The sequence below is a fragment of the Chiroxiphia lanceolata genome, chromosome 8, assembly GCF_009829145.1.
Source record: "Chiroxiphia lanceolata isolate bChiLan1 chromosome 8, bChiLan1.pri, whole genome shotgun sequence".
Lineage (NCBI taxonomy): Eukaryota > Metazoa > Chordata > Aves > Passeriformes > Pipridae > Chiroxiphia > Chiroxiphia lanceolata.
In genome coordinates, this window is record NC_045644.1 from 24,091,379 (window position 1) to 24,105,102 (window position 13,724).

General features: G+C 36.0%; 1 protein-coding gene across 36 annotated transcripts in view; it reads right to left on the reverse strand.

The window, feature by feature from the left end:
• KCNMA1 (potassium calcium-activated channel subfamily M alpha 1) overlaps nt 1-13,724 on the reverse strand; it is a 463,622-nt gene that overhangs the window by 340,401 nt on the left and 109,497 nt on the right. The gene's annotated exons all lie outside the window — the stretch shown is intronic.

The following is a 13,724-nucleotide window of genomic DNA, read 5'->3' on the forward strand; positions in this document are numbered from 1 at the left end:
TTTAATATCACTAGAATTAATTATCTGAGTAAACCTTCACTAATAACCATGATGTAACAAGACAGTAATTATCAAGTGTAGGGGAACAAAATACACCATAGAGAATCTGCAGGGAGCTGCCATGCTATCAGTGAACCAGTTTTTCAATGAAAGTGTTTAATGTATCACAGGAATTATTCTGTCAGTAAGTGGCTCTCACAGAACGGAGAGTTAGAAATTAAAGAGGAGCCTCAGCTGCACCAAGCTTACTGATGAGTCACACGCACTGGAATTCATATCAGTCTCTCATGGATGTTGCAAAAAGGGTGTCGTGCTCTGTAACTGCCTGCTATGTGCTACAGTCACTGGTGCTGCACAGAAATCAAGGGAAATGACAGAAAAAGCCAGACTGGATTGTATAGCATTTAAAACAGACCACATGCAAAGTATCAGACTGTGCCACGAGCGTGCCTTTGGTGACAGCACAATACTAATGACTTCCTGAAGACTTGACAAGTTATGCTAAACAAGCAGAGGGGAGGCAGCACGATTCAGTGCTGAAGGAAGTACCAAGCACTTGAACGTCACACATAGATCTACACTACTGCTTCAAGCACTCTGCACAGACTAACAGCTTGCAAGATCTTGTTTACAGATGACTTGTCTGTAGGCCACTAAGCAGGAAATCAACTGCCATTAATGCCCTTTGGGATATCTATTATACAAGCAAAGATGCTTGATGCCGGTTATGTGATTATTATTACTACAGTAGGAATGATGATCACTGTGATGATCAAAACACATAGCTGTGAGATGGCCTTGAGGACACAGCTGGCCATAAGGGTACAGGCACTTCCTGAGAGTACTGAACTAATAAAGCAGTTGCATTGAATCTGTCAGCAAAGAACAGTAGAGCAACGCTAAAAATGTAATATGGAGACCAACAGTTGTTTTTAGAGAATCTCAGCATCACAACTTAATTAGCTAATCAGGTTCTTTCTTCCCTGACAGTTTCCCTCCCAAAAAGCAGGCTCTGTGTTCTTACTAGCAATTACAGCACAGTGCATGATGTGGCTGTATTGATAATAACATATTATTCAGAGTTACAACAGTAATTCAGTACACTTCCTAAGCAAATAACCAGACAGAAGATAAAAAGTACTTTGTATTTGCATAACTGGACCTCATTTACTGACAAATTTGGACACAGTGAATCAGATGTTTTGCACTCAGCATTGAATGACATATCCTGCACTGCACACGCACAGAGCACAACCTACAGAAATGAGCTCATTGCAGAGGACAGTGATGTACAGCACAGCATGAGGCATTTCCAGCAGAGTAACACGTGGTTGGAGGCAATTTGTGACCCATAACATCACCAAGCCATATAGATCAGTCCCAAAGAAATGCCTTGACCATCATCAGGGTTTTGATTATAATTCAAGAAAGAGAAAACTAGGCTCAATATAGCAGACATTGCAATAAAATAGAACACTGAAGCTAGACACATCTCCAAGGTTCTGGTCACTCTCCCCCAGAGTCTCCCCTGACCCCTCTGTGGCTCAGGATGCCATTTCAGCCCTGTCCAGGGCCACCTGCTCGTACAGCCCTGTCCTATCCAGCCTTAGTGAGCCAGATCCCACAGCCTGGCCAACCCACAGCCAGTACACCTTGCCTAGCCTGATCCACAGGCTAAGATCCCAGGCTGGCACCCAGGAGGCTCCTGGTAGCCAGGGCTCTTGACCCACCACCCCAGTCAGGGAGCTGGGGCAGGACCCTGGCCCACAGGGAGCCCCCCAGTGTTGTGACAGCTACTGACTGGTTAAAAAACTACACATTTCATTTATTTCTCTCTTCCCACCAGTTTCTCTGCCTTTTGTAACTGCGAGAGCTTGTCTTTCGGAATGTAGACTTCACACACCAGATTTTGCTGCATGGTCCTCCTCTGCATTGCACAGCAAGCTTTCATACTCTGTACAAGTTTATACTGAATGAATTAATGTGATTTTCATAGTAAAGGAGTTTTAATTATCTCTTCCTCTCAGATAAGAAACTGAGGTGGTAATTAAGTGCCTAACTCAGTCACTAGAGAAGTCATTGGCAGAGTGAGGATGAAACCACCGTCTTTCTTGATTTTTCCACCTAGTATCCTCTGTTTAACATCACAGGGATTCATACCTTGCTAAAAACCTTCATAACTATGGGTGTTGACACAAAGTCACAGAAATACAGATCAGTGAACAAAAAGAGCTGAACTAAAAAGTACATTTTATGTTAGTGAACTTAGAAATATTAAGGCTGCAAAATTCTGTTATTGTGTATGTGTTCCTTCCTTAATCCCAACCTTTTTGTCAATAGATGCATTTACTCATAAAATTATAAAAATAATTAAAAATCTCCTAAAACTCAATAAAATAGTAGGCAATTTACTTAATTGAAGGAGAAAGGTAGTTTTCTTAGTTTGAAAAGGTTTCCATCGCCTAAATTCTTTTTGCTATATTGACTTTTGGTTGCCAGTAGAATAAAAACAGTAAGTCATTGACAGACCTATTCACTATTTGATTCTCTAAAGGTATTAAAGTCTGTAATACATTTGAATGGCTGTATTTCTATATTTATGCCACTTACTCCACCTCTACTAAAATCTCCCACCCATATTATTTCTTAATTAGAATGTAAGTAAAACAATTATCCCCTGCCAAGTATCATTTGGAGTAGACTCTCACAATCAGCCTAGCTCTTGCCACTATTGCAGCTATAATTATTATGCAGATTAGTTGCTGCTAGGCAATATTTGTGTTCAGCTTGGATATTTTATATTTTTCCATCTACATGGCTAGCTTCTTATCTTACTTAATTGGCAGCTGAGTATTAAGAAAAGTTTGTCCTAAGTCATTATGTCATTATGCAGAAATCACGAAAGGAGCTTTAAAGACTTCTTTTATTTACACTGAATACAAATCAGACCTGTTATCAAGTGATAGTCTGTTCCACTGCTATTTCTTCATCTCATAGCCTTAAGTAACCAACACCAAAACCTGAAAAAGGTGCTTAGAGTAATAACCTGACAGTGACAATGATTGTTTAATTATTTACAAGTTCAGTATTACAAGTAAGGTATATTTATCCACTCTGCTTACTCTGCTCATTATTTTAATTACTTGAGGACAGGAACCTTCGGGTAAAAGCAGCGTATTTTGTGAAACATATTTCCTGAACCTAATGACAAAATGGAAGACATGATGAGAAGTGGGGTACAGGAATCAGGACTCACTATTCTACCAATCGTTTGACAAAGACCTGGACCAGGAAGTTCAATGCTTTGTCTCCTATTTTCAATAATAATTATGGATTTAGATTACCAGAGTTCTAGAATGCTTAAACAGAATGGGAAAAGACACTCAAAACCATTTAATGGTTGTGAAAATGTAGTCCTGCCTGCTCCATTTCACCTCTCTAGAACACCTGTACAAACATACAACCCCTGCACAGACACTCCATTCAACCCAGGACAATATGAAATAAAATCAGAAGATAATTATGAAACCTTAAACCATCTAAAAATAATTTGTCTTTTTAGAAGCCCTAAAAACACAGGATACCATAAAGACTCTGAAGTATGGTACTGAAAAAACTTGATCACTTGTTAAAATATGTTAGAAAAGACAGGAAACAGGCAGGTAATGTGAGGGAAAAGAACTGAAACAAAGAAAAGGGCTTGATATTCCCATTTATCTAGCATCTAACTATTTGAATATCACAAAAAAATCTTAAAGTATCACCCGTAAAGAGAATACAGGGCATTGAGTCATGCCCACATCACTCAAGAGAAGACAGCATGCTCAATTTAAGTAGATGTTTAAAAACAATAACATCAATATAGCAAGTTCAGTATCAGCCTAGATAACACGAGATGAGAAAAGGTCTGTCAGAATGGCAGCTGCACCTAGTCTAAAGTATGCAGTAATAATTCAGTAAGAAAATACAGTTTGGAGAAGTTAGGAAAGGGCTGCTTTAGACAAAATTGCAGGTTGCTGGCATCATTATCACCATTAACCACCCTTCAATTAATAGCATTGCATTCCTAGACCCTACATCTTACAAAAGGTTTTATATCAGATCAACAACACTTCCATATTGGCCACTCTTATACATTAAGAATCTATGTTTATATTCCTTTCCTTTTCATTCATCAGTTTTCCCCAAAGCCACCAAGAGATGCTATGTGAAGAGGAATAGTTTTGCATGTAAGACTATTTCTCCTTCCTGTTAGACAAACCTCTAAAACACTGAGTTTAAAAATATTAGACTTGTATCAATAATTTCATTCCGTGTCCTTAGATACATTCACTCACCATTTTGATAACTCCAAATAGAGGTCTTAAATTTATACAAAACCATAATATTATGCTTCATTCTCAGAAGCTGGGCAATGAACAGTGCATGTTAAGACTCCAGGTAACTACAGAATACATTGCCATGGCAGATGCTTTCCATCAGATATAGTTACCATCTGTAGTCTTCATCTTAATAGTTACTAACTACCAATTCATCCAGCGATAAAAACAAGTAAAACAAGAAAACCCTGAAGCAGTTCACCTACTCTAATGCAGTTTAGGAAACACAGGTTTTCACTGGATTATTAATAAACAAAACAAATGGGAATGTGAGAAATGAATAGCTGTATGGAGAGTTACAAACCTCTTGGAAAATAGTCAGTCTTGTAGGAAAGAGAAAGTAAAGGCTAAACTAACTAAATGTGAGTTAAACTGGCCTATCCACAGCATCTCCTTGAATATTAGGTTCATAGACAAGTCATTAAGTTACACTGACGTCAGTTATCATATTGTAGCTACGGTTTGACTGGTTTCAAAGGATTAATTATTGATACCAAGACAAACATTATTCCTTTCACTGAATAGAAGAAACAGAATGATCTGTGGAAAACATAGCTGATGAGATAACCAAGCATTTTGCTCTCATAAAATATTCACAAGCTATATAATTTGGTGTTTGCAAATTTGGCAGGTTAAGAAAAGTAAGTCAAAAACAGAGTACAAAAGTTGTATAAACTTTACAAAAGTTTAAGACTGAGATGTTAAGCTCCTGTGAGACTATTCTTTTTGTTTTCTATATTCCTGCAGGAATTCTGAGAAACATCTCACTGGTCCTTAATAACAATCAGAGCCTTACCTTCTGTGCTGGCCCAAAAAAAGAACAAAAAAAACACACCACCTACTTTTTGGTTTTTTCCCTCGTTTTCCAGTGACCAGCTTTGCTGTTGCATTTGTGCAGACTTTTAGTAATCCTGATAGATTTTTTTGTTCTGTGCCCTTCATATTTCCGGTATGGGTTACTTGTATAAAATCCCTTTTTTATGTCATTGCTATGACTGACAAAAATTGTTGCAGTAGAGGAATTAATTCTAAAACCTTGACCTGAGAGGCAAGGGAAACTAGATTAGTAATATATAGTGTTCCACACATGATTCCACAAATAGTACAACAGTCTGTCAAATGAAGGGTTCCTGGGTATGGTTCTCACTTAAGAATATGAAACAGCACACACCTACGTTATTTGAAATCTGAAGAAAGTACAGAAAGATTCAGTTCAAAGATTAAAAATTTCTACATGTTAACAGAAGCGTTATAATGTAACACTTTCGTTGATGTGAAACAATATTTCCAAATAATGGGGAAGCTGACTGATAGATTTCCATACCAGCCTAAGAATAGAGAGGCATGATGGAAGTCCCTGTTGTGTCACAAAATTTTGCAAGTCCTCAGCCACACTGTGTAGGGTCTTCACCTCATAGCTACAGAACAGAGTTACAGTAGTTCTGTTGCATAAGGATCTTATAAAGATAGATATTTTTTAGGATTTTTAGTGTTTCAGTATTACACAAATGGAAGACAATGCAGGTACAGTGTAGGGAATCAAAAATAAGACAATAAAACCTGGTAAAGATTGTTAGACTAGTTATATAAGACAAACATATTAAGACAGATGTGTAAAAGGGAAGTAATTAAGAACTATAGGCATTATAGTGAAATGAAAAAGGACAGTCATTACAGACTTACATGCATTCAAATGGACAAACAGGGTGTTTTTTAAAAAACATGATTGGTTCAAGTTAGCAGGAGTTTATATCAATAGTTACATAGACTTTCACCATAAGTTAAGAAGTCTGTGTGAATAACTTCATTTATATTTATTCATAAAGTTTCCTTTTCTGCTTCTGATTATGTATCAGAACACATTTACAGAAATAGATAACCTGTGAATTTGTCGTAAGTCTACAAAACAAGTGGATTTACTGTCTGCAATACATAAATAAATAAAAAAATAGGGCGAGTGATATACTGAGGTCAAGGAGTATTCACTGAAAATATTTCACAAATTGTCAAACTAACACCTAGCCCATATATTTATTTTCCTTTTTTCATAGTTAGTGGAGCATACCTTATTAATTTCCTCTAAAACAACCAAATTAATATTGCATTAAAATATTCTCTGAAGGCCCTTGCAATTATGAAGTAGCAGACAAAAGCATTTCATTTTATTAATGGGGACACTAAGTTTAAATCAAAGGACACACGTCATTATTTTTTGGTCCCTACTTACTGAAGAAATAGGTACTTAGGCAGATTAGACAATTACCATGTAAGACCATATTAGTCTTTAACTGTATTTTCTGTGGTTCAAGCCTTATACTGAGATCATTCTTGAAAAACCATATTTTTAAAAGAGCTTTACCATAGAGTATTCTTAAATAAAACAGAAATTAAACTTGTAAAAATATATTAAGCACTATCAGATGGGACTTAGTTATCAAAACTACAGAAAAGAAGTGTCCATTAATGGAAAAGCATAGAGAAGGGTGAAAAAGTACATGCATTTCCTGTTATCCTCCCATTTTGTTTCTTCCCACCCAACAGAAGGCAAATCAAAGTAAGAACACAATTGGAAGTAAAAGTAATTCAGGCATCGTCATGAAATAAAAACTGCCAAATTACTTATATCCTATGAAATTATTAATCCAGAGAAATTTCTTTCTGTCATAGATCATAAAAAATTTTAAATATCATTAACCCAAAAGTCTCAAAGTGCTTCACAAATGCAAGAAAAATGTCTTAAAAATGAGAAAAAAAGTAAGAAACAGTGGGAAAATTACCTAACTTGTTTATCCTGATTACAGGAAGTACTCTAGCTGATTGCTTGCAATTTTGTTTTTGTTGTTACCATCAGGTAGTATGCAATTCCAAGTTTTTCAATCATCACCTCTTGGCACATTTTTTTAGTACCATGAAAGGATGAAAAATACATCGAAAAAATAAAACATTTGATTTTTCACAACTCTAAGAGAAATATCAGTAGTAAATATTTTATAATCTATGTGATCTAGATTATAAGAGTAGTTTTTACAAAATAATTGTGTTGTAGAAGCTGAAATAAGAAAACTACTGAAAGGAAGTTTCCTTTCCTATTCACTGCCAGGAATAGTCAGTATTAAAATAGGTTATTAAAAGGTTCTGAAAAAAGAAGGTTTATTGCACAAAGAGATATTCACAAATACTATGTACAAAGTAAGTATCAAACTGCTTTGTCAGTGAAGGTAAACTTCACAGTATCTCTTCAGATGCATACTTTTCTCCATCCTACTCAATCACAAAAAGGAGGTTTTTACCTATTAGCAAACAGTACACTTTTTCATTGCATTAACTTCATTATGCTTTCTTGCTTGTGCTACCAGGGGTATCCAAGAGAAGGAGATGCAGACTGAATTGTAAAAGGAAATTTTCCCCCTCTTCTATGAATTACAGAACAGTAAGGCAGCTAGCACCTGTGACTAAAACTCATGCTCAAAATCACAAAGAATCCATGGATTAGGAAAGGCAGTACACAGCTTAAGAGACACAGTATACAGTTTATGAGACAGAGTTTCTAAGCACAAGGTACTGTAACTACTCCAAAACTAGAATCTTGATCCTTATGTAAAAGGAACTAACTACTCTCTTCTTGAACTGAAAGGTTTTCACCTTGAAAACTTGGCGACAGGAATTTTAGGCCTTCATTTTCTTCAAACATTTTCAAATGGAAGGGATGGACTTAAACACTTGTGTTTTCTATTTTATGTGAAATAGCAAATTATCAATATTTTAGGGAAATATAGGCAAGCTTCATCAATACTAAGCCTTTCAATTAGAATTTATCTGCATTTACATTTTTAAAAAGAGATTTATGATTTTTCACAAGGTTTCAAAGGTAACAGGGTAAAAGATGAAGGAGAGTTCCATTATCTGCCAAATTTGACAAAACAGTAATCTCTAAGGCCTTTTTTGATTCAAGGGTAGTACATAACATTTATTCTCATTGTATTAAAGCCATAAAGAAAAGCACAATGAATTAAAGGTAGCTCTCAGTAGGATATAAAGCCATATCTAAGCCTTCATTGATGTAGGAAATTAAGTTCCAGTATATAGCACATAAATATTTGAAGAGCAGCAGGTCAGCCAATAAGTAAATAAAAATATTTACTAGCAGACAACACTTCTCACTCAGGGATTACAGAGTGCAATGCAGCTTACAGACTGCAAGAACTTGGTGCAGGGGGAGTCAGATAGCACCCAGTGTGCAGGAACCTGGAGAAAAGATATACAGCTCTACTTGCCAAAATACTTAAAATGCAGATTTATTTATAAAGTAACTGTTTCAATGATTACTTTGAAATAATTACATTAAACTAAACATTTCCCCCTAAAAGATCAATTACATCACATTGTAAGATATGTGTAAGTGTTATTATTTAATCAAGTAGCTATGGCCTCATTTATTACCCACTGCTATGGAAACAGTTTTGTGTAATCTCAATCTCATGACTCCCTTGCGTAAATGGTAGACAAAAATTTTTAATCTGTAAGGAATTTTTCTTCTTTTAGGTTAAATTTCTTTTAGGTAACATACATTACTTAGGTTCACTTCCTAGACACTAAATATCAGCATTCAAATTATCCAATATCAACACTTGAACAGACTACAAATACTGCATCTGGTACATTTATGACGCAAGGAAACACATGCAGTTCCTATAAATTCATGGACACTGACTGAAATCCAAGGCAGAGAAGAGAGGAAAGCCAAATTTCTGTTTGACTTGCATATTATAGTTACATCAAATTTTATTTATGCTATATAGAATGAGTACAAGCTCAGTGGACTATCTTTGACTTTCTTAACCTCATCACTTTAAATAACAGGAATAACAAACTGGCACAGAGATCATCTCCAGCTCTTTGTGGGCATTCCAGTGATGCACTGCTAGGAATTGATGCATGACTGTGACATTGAACATAGCCTTTTTAAGCAATCAGAAGTTGGACTAGTGGAAAATAAAGATACATGGTGTCCATTCTTGGCTCTCATAACACATCCTGCTCCTGGCAGGATTGAATCTGCCTGTACTAAAACTTGTAGATGAAGCTCCTACTCTGACAGGTCATTTTCTAAACGAGAACAGCAACTCTCTGAAGTTCCTCAGAGGCCTGAATGCTTAGAAGCAGCCCTGGGAGAGTTGCATTAGTAGCAGAGGGCAGGTGAGGTGCTTAAAGGCAGTCATTGTTCTTTCTCATGAGTCTGCAGTTTTGGGTTTCAAAATTTATCAAACCAGCAAATACAGCATATGTCACAAAAATATGTTACCTCTGAATACTCCCTCTGCCTATAAATTATGCATGATACAGCAAGCAGTTATTGTCATCTGACCAGGAAAGATAATGAACAGATGTTAGAGGATAGGTCAATTTAAATTTTTAGCTCTTTTTCTAAAATTAAATAATAGTAAGAAGGAATGAAAATATAACTATTTTTAAATCATCAAAAAGTATTGAGTTGCTTGACCTTCATGGGAGCAGAACTGGACAATGATGAATAATAAAGTTAATGCCCCTATGGAGACTTCAATCTTGAATGCCCTTTGTTTATATCTTGCAATTTTGTGATAATGGGATCACTTTATTACAGGGCCTAGAACTCTCATTTTTTTTCTTTTAAATTTTATATGAATTATTCTGATAAAGAATTCACAGCAGCATAAAGATTGAACAGTTCATCAAAGCAGGCTGTCACACTTTACATTATTCACAATCTGTGTTTTACAGAACCTACTCATCAGCTTGAAGCTTAAGAAACTTTCTCCATTTACAGTGCTGCATAATTACCTCACATGGTTTCCCAAGACGCAGGTGCCCCCCATAATTTATCTATGAATGAGATTCATTGACAATCCCATACAAGTATCATACAAAGTTAAAAATTTTACCTTAAACTACTTGTTAAAAGAAGAAAGGGCTTAATTAAGATTAAAAAAAAAAAAAGTAATGATTCATACATCAGTAATTCACATCTTCCAAATACCTGTCTCTAGCTTATTCAGCAACAAGACATTGAAGCAATATATATAACTAGAAGATGCATTTGAGAAATAAATAACTCTCTGCATTTCAGATTCAGCTGATGGAAATCAGGAAAAAACTAAAGGTATGAACTGTAAGATCAGATTTTTTTTTTTCCAGTTTAAAAGTAGGATTTTTATCCTCAAAAACTAGTTCTACAAGAAAAACAGAATCTACATGGCATAACATAAGTCATATGTAGCATGCTTCCCATTTTGTCTGCAAAAACACAACCCTAAGAAGAGTATTAAAGGCTATTTTTCTTCCTGGACACTTTCTAAATCCTCACTGGCATCATGGGATGCACTGTGCATAACGCAAATGCTTCATTTTATTAACACTTTAAAGTGCTCAATACACTAAAAGTGATGTGCAATACTCACGTACTTTTACTTGATGCCCATGTTGGCAACCACTACTGCCTAAAAGCATCTAGTGGTCCACACCCTAGGTTGCAAAAGATTTCTGCTAAATAAAATTAACTTCCTGAGAAGGAAGTTTCTTCCTCAAGACTAATTCATATATCAGATTTTTGTACTGTGCTGTTTAAATAAGACTAGACTTCAAATATATTTTAAAGGGCTCTCCATGGAAAAAAAGTCTCCTTGTTATTTATTGAATCAATAGAAAGAGCTGTAAAAATTCAAATTAAAAAGTTTCACCTTCATTCAGTTTTCATTTTTTGCAGGACTCAAAAATGATGAAATGATTCTATTTCCTCTAAAACCCCACCAACTATTACTGTATGAAATTGAGTTGGAATCCCTCACTCAGATTCACAGAAATCTTTTCCTGTACTGATTTCTGCTCATGCAGATAACCACAGAAGTAACAGAAAACTATAAACTAAGCAATTTTTCCAAGCTCTACTTCCATTTTTATAAAGCAAAGAACATTTTACACAAAGTTCTAAGCAACTACTCAAAACAGAGACTAGTGGTGGAAAAAAAGCCCAACAAAACAGTAAATTAGCTTTTCCCTTCTGCCAGCTTTTTCTCCTATAGCTGTTCACTTTTTCCATCATATACACCAACAAACCTACAAATCTTTACTGCTTCTACAAATCACAAAGTGATCTCTGTGAGCTACCATTTAAGTACACATCACCTCATTCATTCTCCTGCTCTATGTTCTCCAGCAACATCTTTGCAGGTATGGTGCTAAATGCATCTTCTTCCAATTCTCTCAACAAACTTATGAACAAACAACAAACAATTCAAACATAAAGAGATAGAGAACAACTGGGCCCTCACACTCTACTCTCACCACAAAGGTCTTGTGTATGTTCCCCATTACAATCAGCTACAGCAGCTGTAGGCATATGAAAGCACACCCTATGAAAGTTTCTAATGTCTTTTTTTAAACATAATATCAGTCAGAAAATTCAAAAAGGAGCCTGCATTCTTCTACAAGAGTTGTGAGGCATGGCACAGGTCGCCCAGAGAAGTTCTGAGTGCCCCATTCCTGAAAGTGTTCGAGATCAGGTTGGATGGGAGTTTGAGCCACCTGGAAAAAGTCCCTCTCCATCACAGGGAGGTTGGAGCAAGATGATCTTTAAGGCCCATCCCAACTCAAACTGTTCTATGACACTGTGATATGAATCTGTGATTCTACTAGTCATCTCTCTGGATACTGTCATCTCATAAGGGATTACAATCTAGAAAAAAGCATTGTAAATATTGTGGAGCACCATGTGAAACTAAGTTCAGAACGATAGCACCTTTGTCCAGAACTATGGAAGTACAGATATAATGCTCCTCTGACCAGGTTTGAGTTGATAGCAAGGAGAATATGATTCAACAATGTCCTCTGGTAGTCAAAGAACAGGCTCTGCGAGGAAGTGTTCACACCACCAGTTTATCAGAGTTCAAGGAACATCTGGATGATCCTCTTATGATTTAGACAGTCCTGCAAGGAGCAGGGAGTTGGACCCAACAGTCCTCATGGGTCCCTTCCAACCTGAGATATTCTATGATTCTACACCTAATCTTCTAACCTTCAGTCTAAACCTGCCTTTGTGAAACCTTCCTAATCCTGCTCTCCTTATACACCCATGACCTCTGACCCCATTAAGATGTTTATCCTAACACAGTAGGGATTGAGTTCAGTAAAGGTCTCTAGTCACAAAATATAACATGCTGAGAGATGAGATTTATGATCTAATCCATTCATTCAGGAGATAGGGAAGTATCATTTTTAACCTTCTAATTGTTTTTTTTAGGGATGGGGGTTTTTGAGGTTTCCTTCCCCTCCCACCTCTCCCTTCAAACATAACAGTTTGTCATTTTGTGTCTAAGTTTGGCTTAAAGCCTCCACTTTCTTTTTGAGCATCTTCTATTATTGTCATCGATTGTGGTGGCACTGAGTAGTGAAAATATGATCAACATCAGCACACATACTCTGGATGAAACTCTGCCAACCTCCTGGAGTGACAACAGATGTTTTTGTTAGTTCTCGTGTCTTGTAGGAGCCAACAGTAACCCAGGGAAAGAGTCAAAACCTGAAAGCAAGACTGACAGCAGGAATAATACTATGGTCCAATGGGCACTGAGGTCACCATTTAACTAAATAAGGCATCATGGGAGTATACACACCAAATTACCAAAATAGTTACACAGCCTTTCAGCTTGCTGGAAAGATTTTTTGCTATAACAAAATAAAAATACAATTGTATATCAAAAATATCATTAGGTTGGGTGCCAACCCAGTAATGTGTGTGGCAAGGCTACTGTAATTGGAAGACTGGAATGATAAAAGCTACCAGATACAGTAATCAAGCTCCAGAAGGAGGATGAAAGTCCAGTGGTTGGACTATTTAACTGTAAAAGTAAGCATATGAGAATGGCTGAAACAAATGTGCAGACATAGTTTGCTGATTTAAAGATTTTAAGAACTACAGAGTAAAATGGAATTCCTAAATATTATATTAATTAAAATTTAGATTTTTATCTAAAATAGAATTTTTTTAGAGTCTGCTTCACTATTACTTCTGAAAAAAAAATTGTTTTGCTTAGAAAACATAGACATAAAACTTAATAATTCCATAGGCAACTCGGGCTTCGTATTAACAGGCAAGATATCCTCTGGGCTAGTGAAGTCAGAATTCAAATTCTGTCATAAAAGTGAACATTAGGAATTCTCACAGGTTAATTGTCACACATTTTCAATTTATGTGGTGAAGTTCTGTTTTTCTGAAGATACATTTATTATCAGCTCTGAATACAATTTTAAAAAATATATTTTAAAATAGTGATAATTCCAGGAAGAAATTAAACAAACCTAAAATCTTTT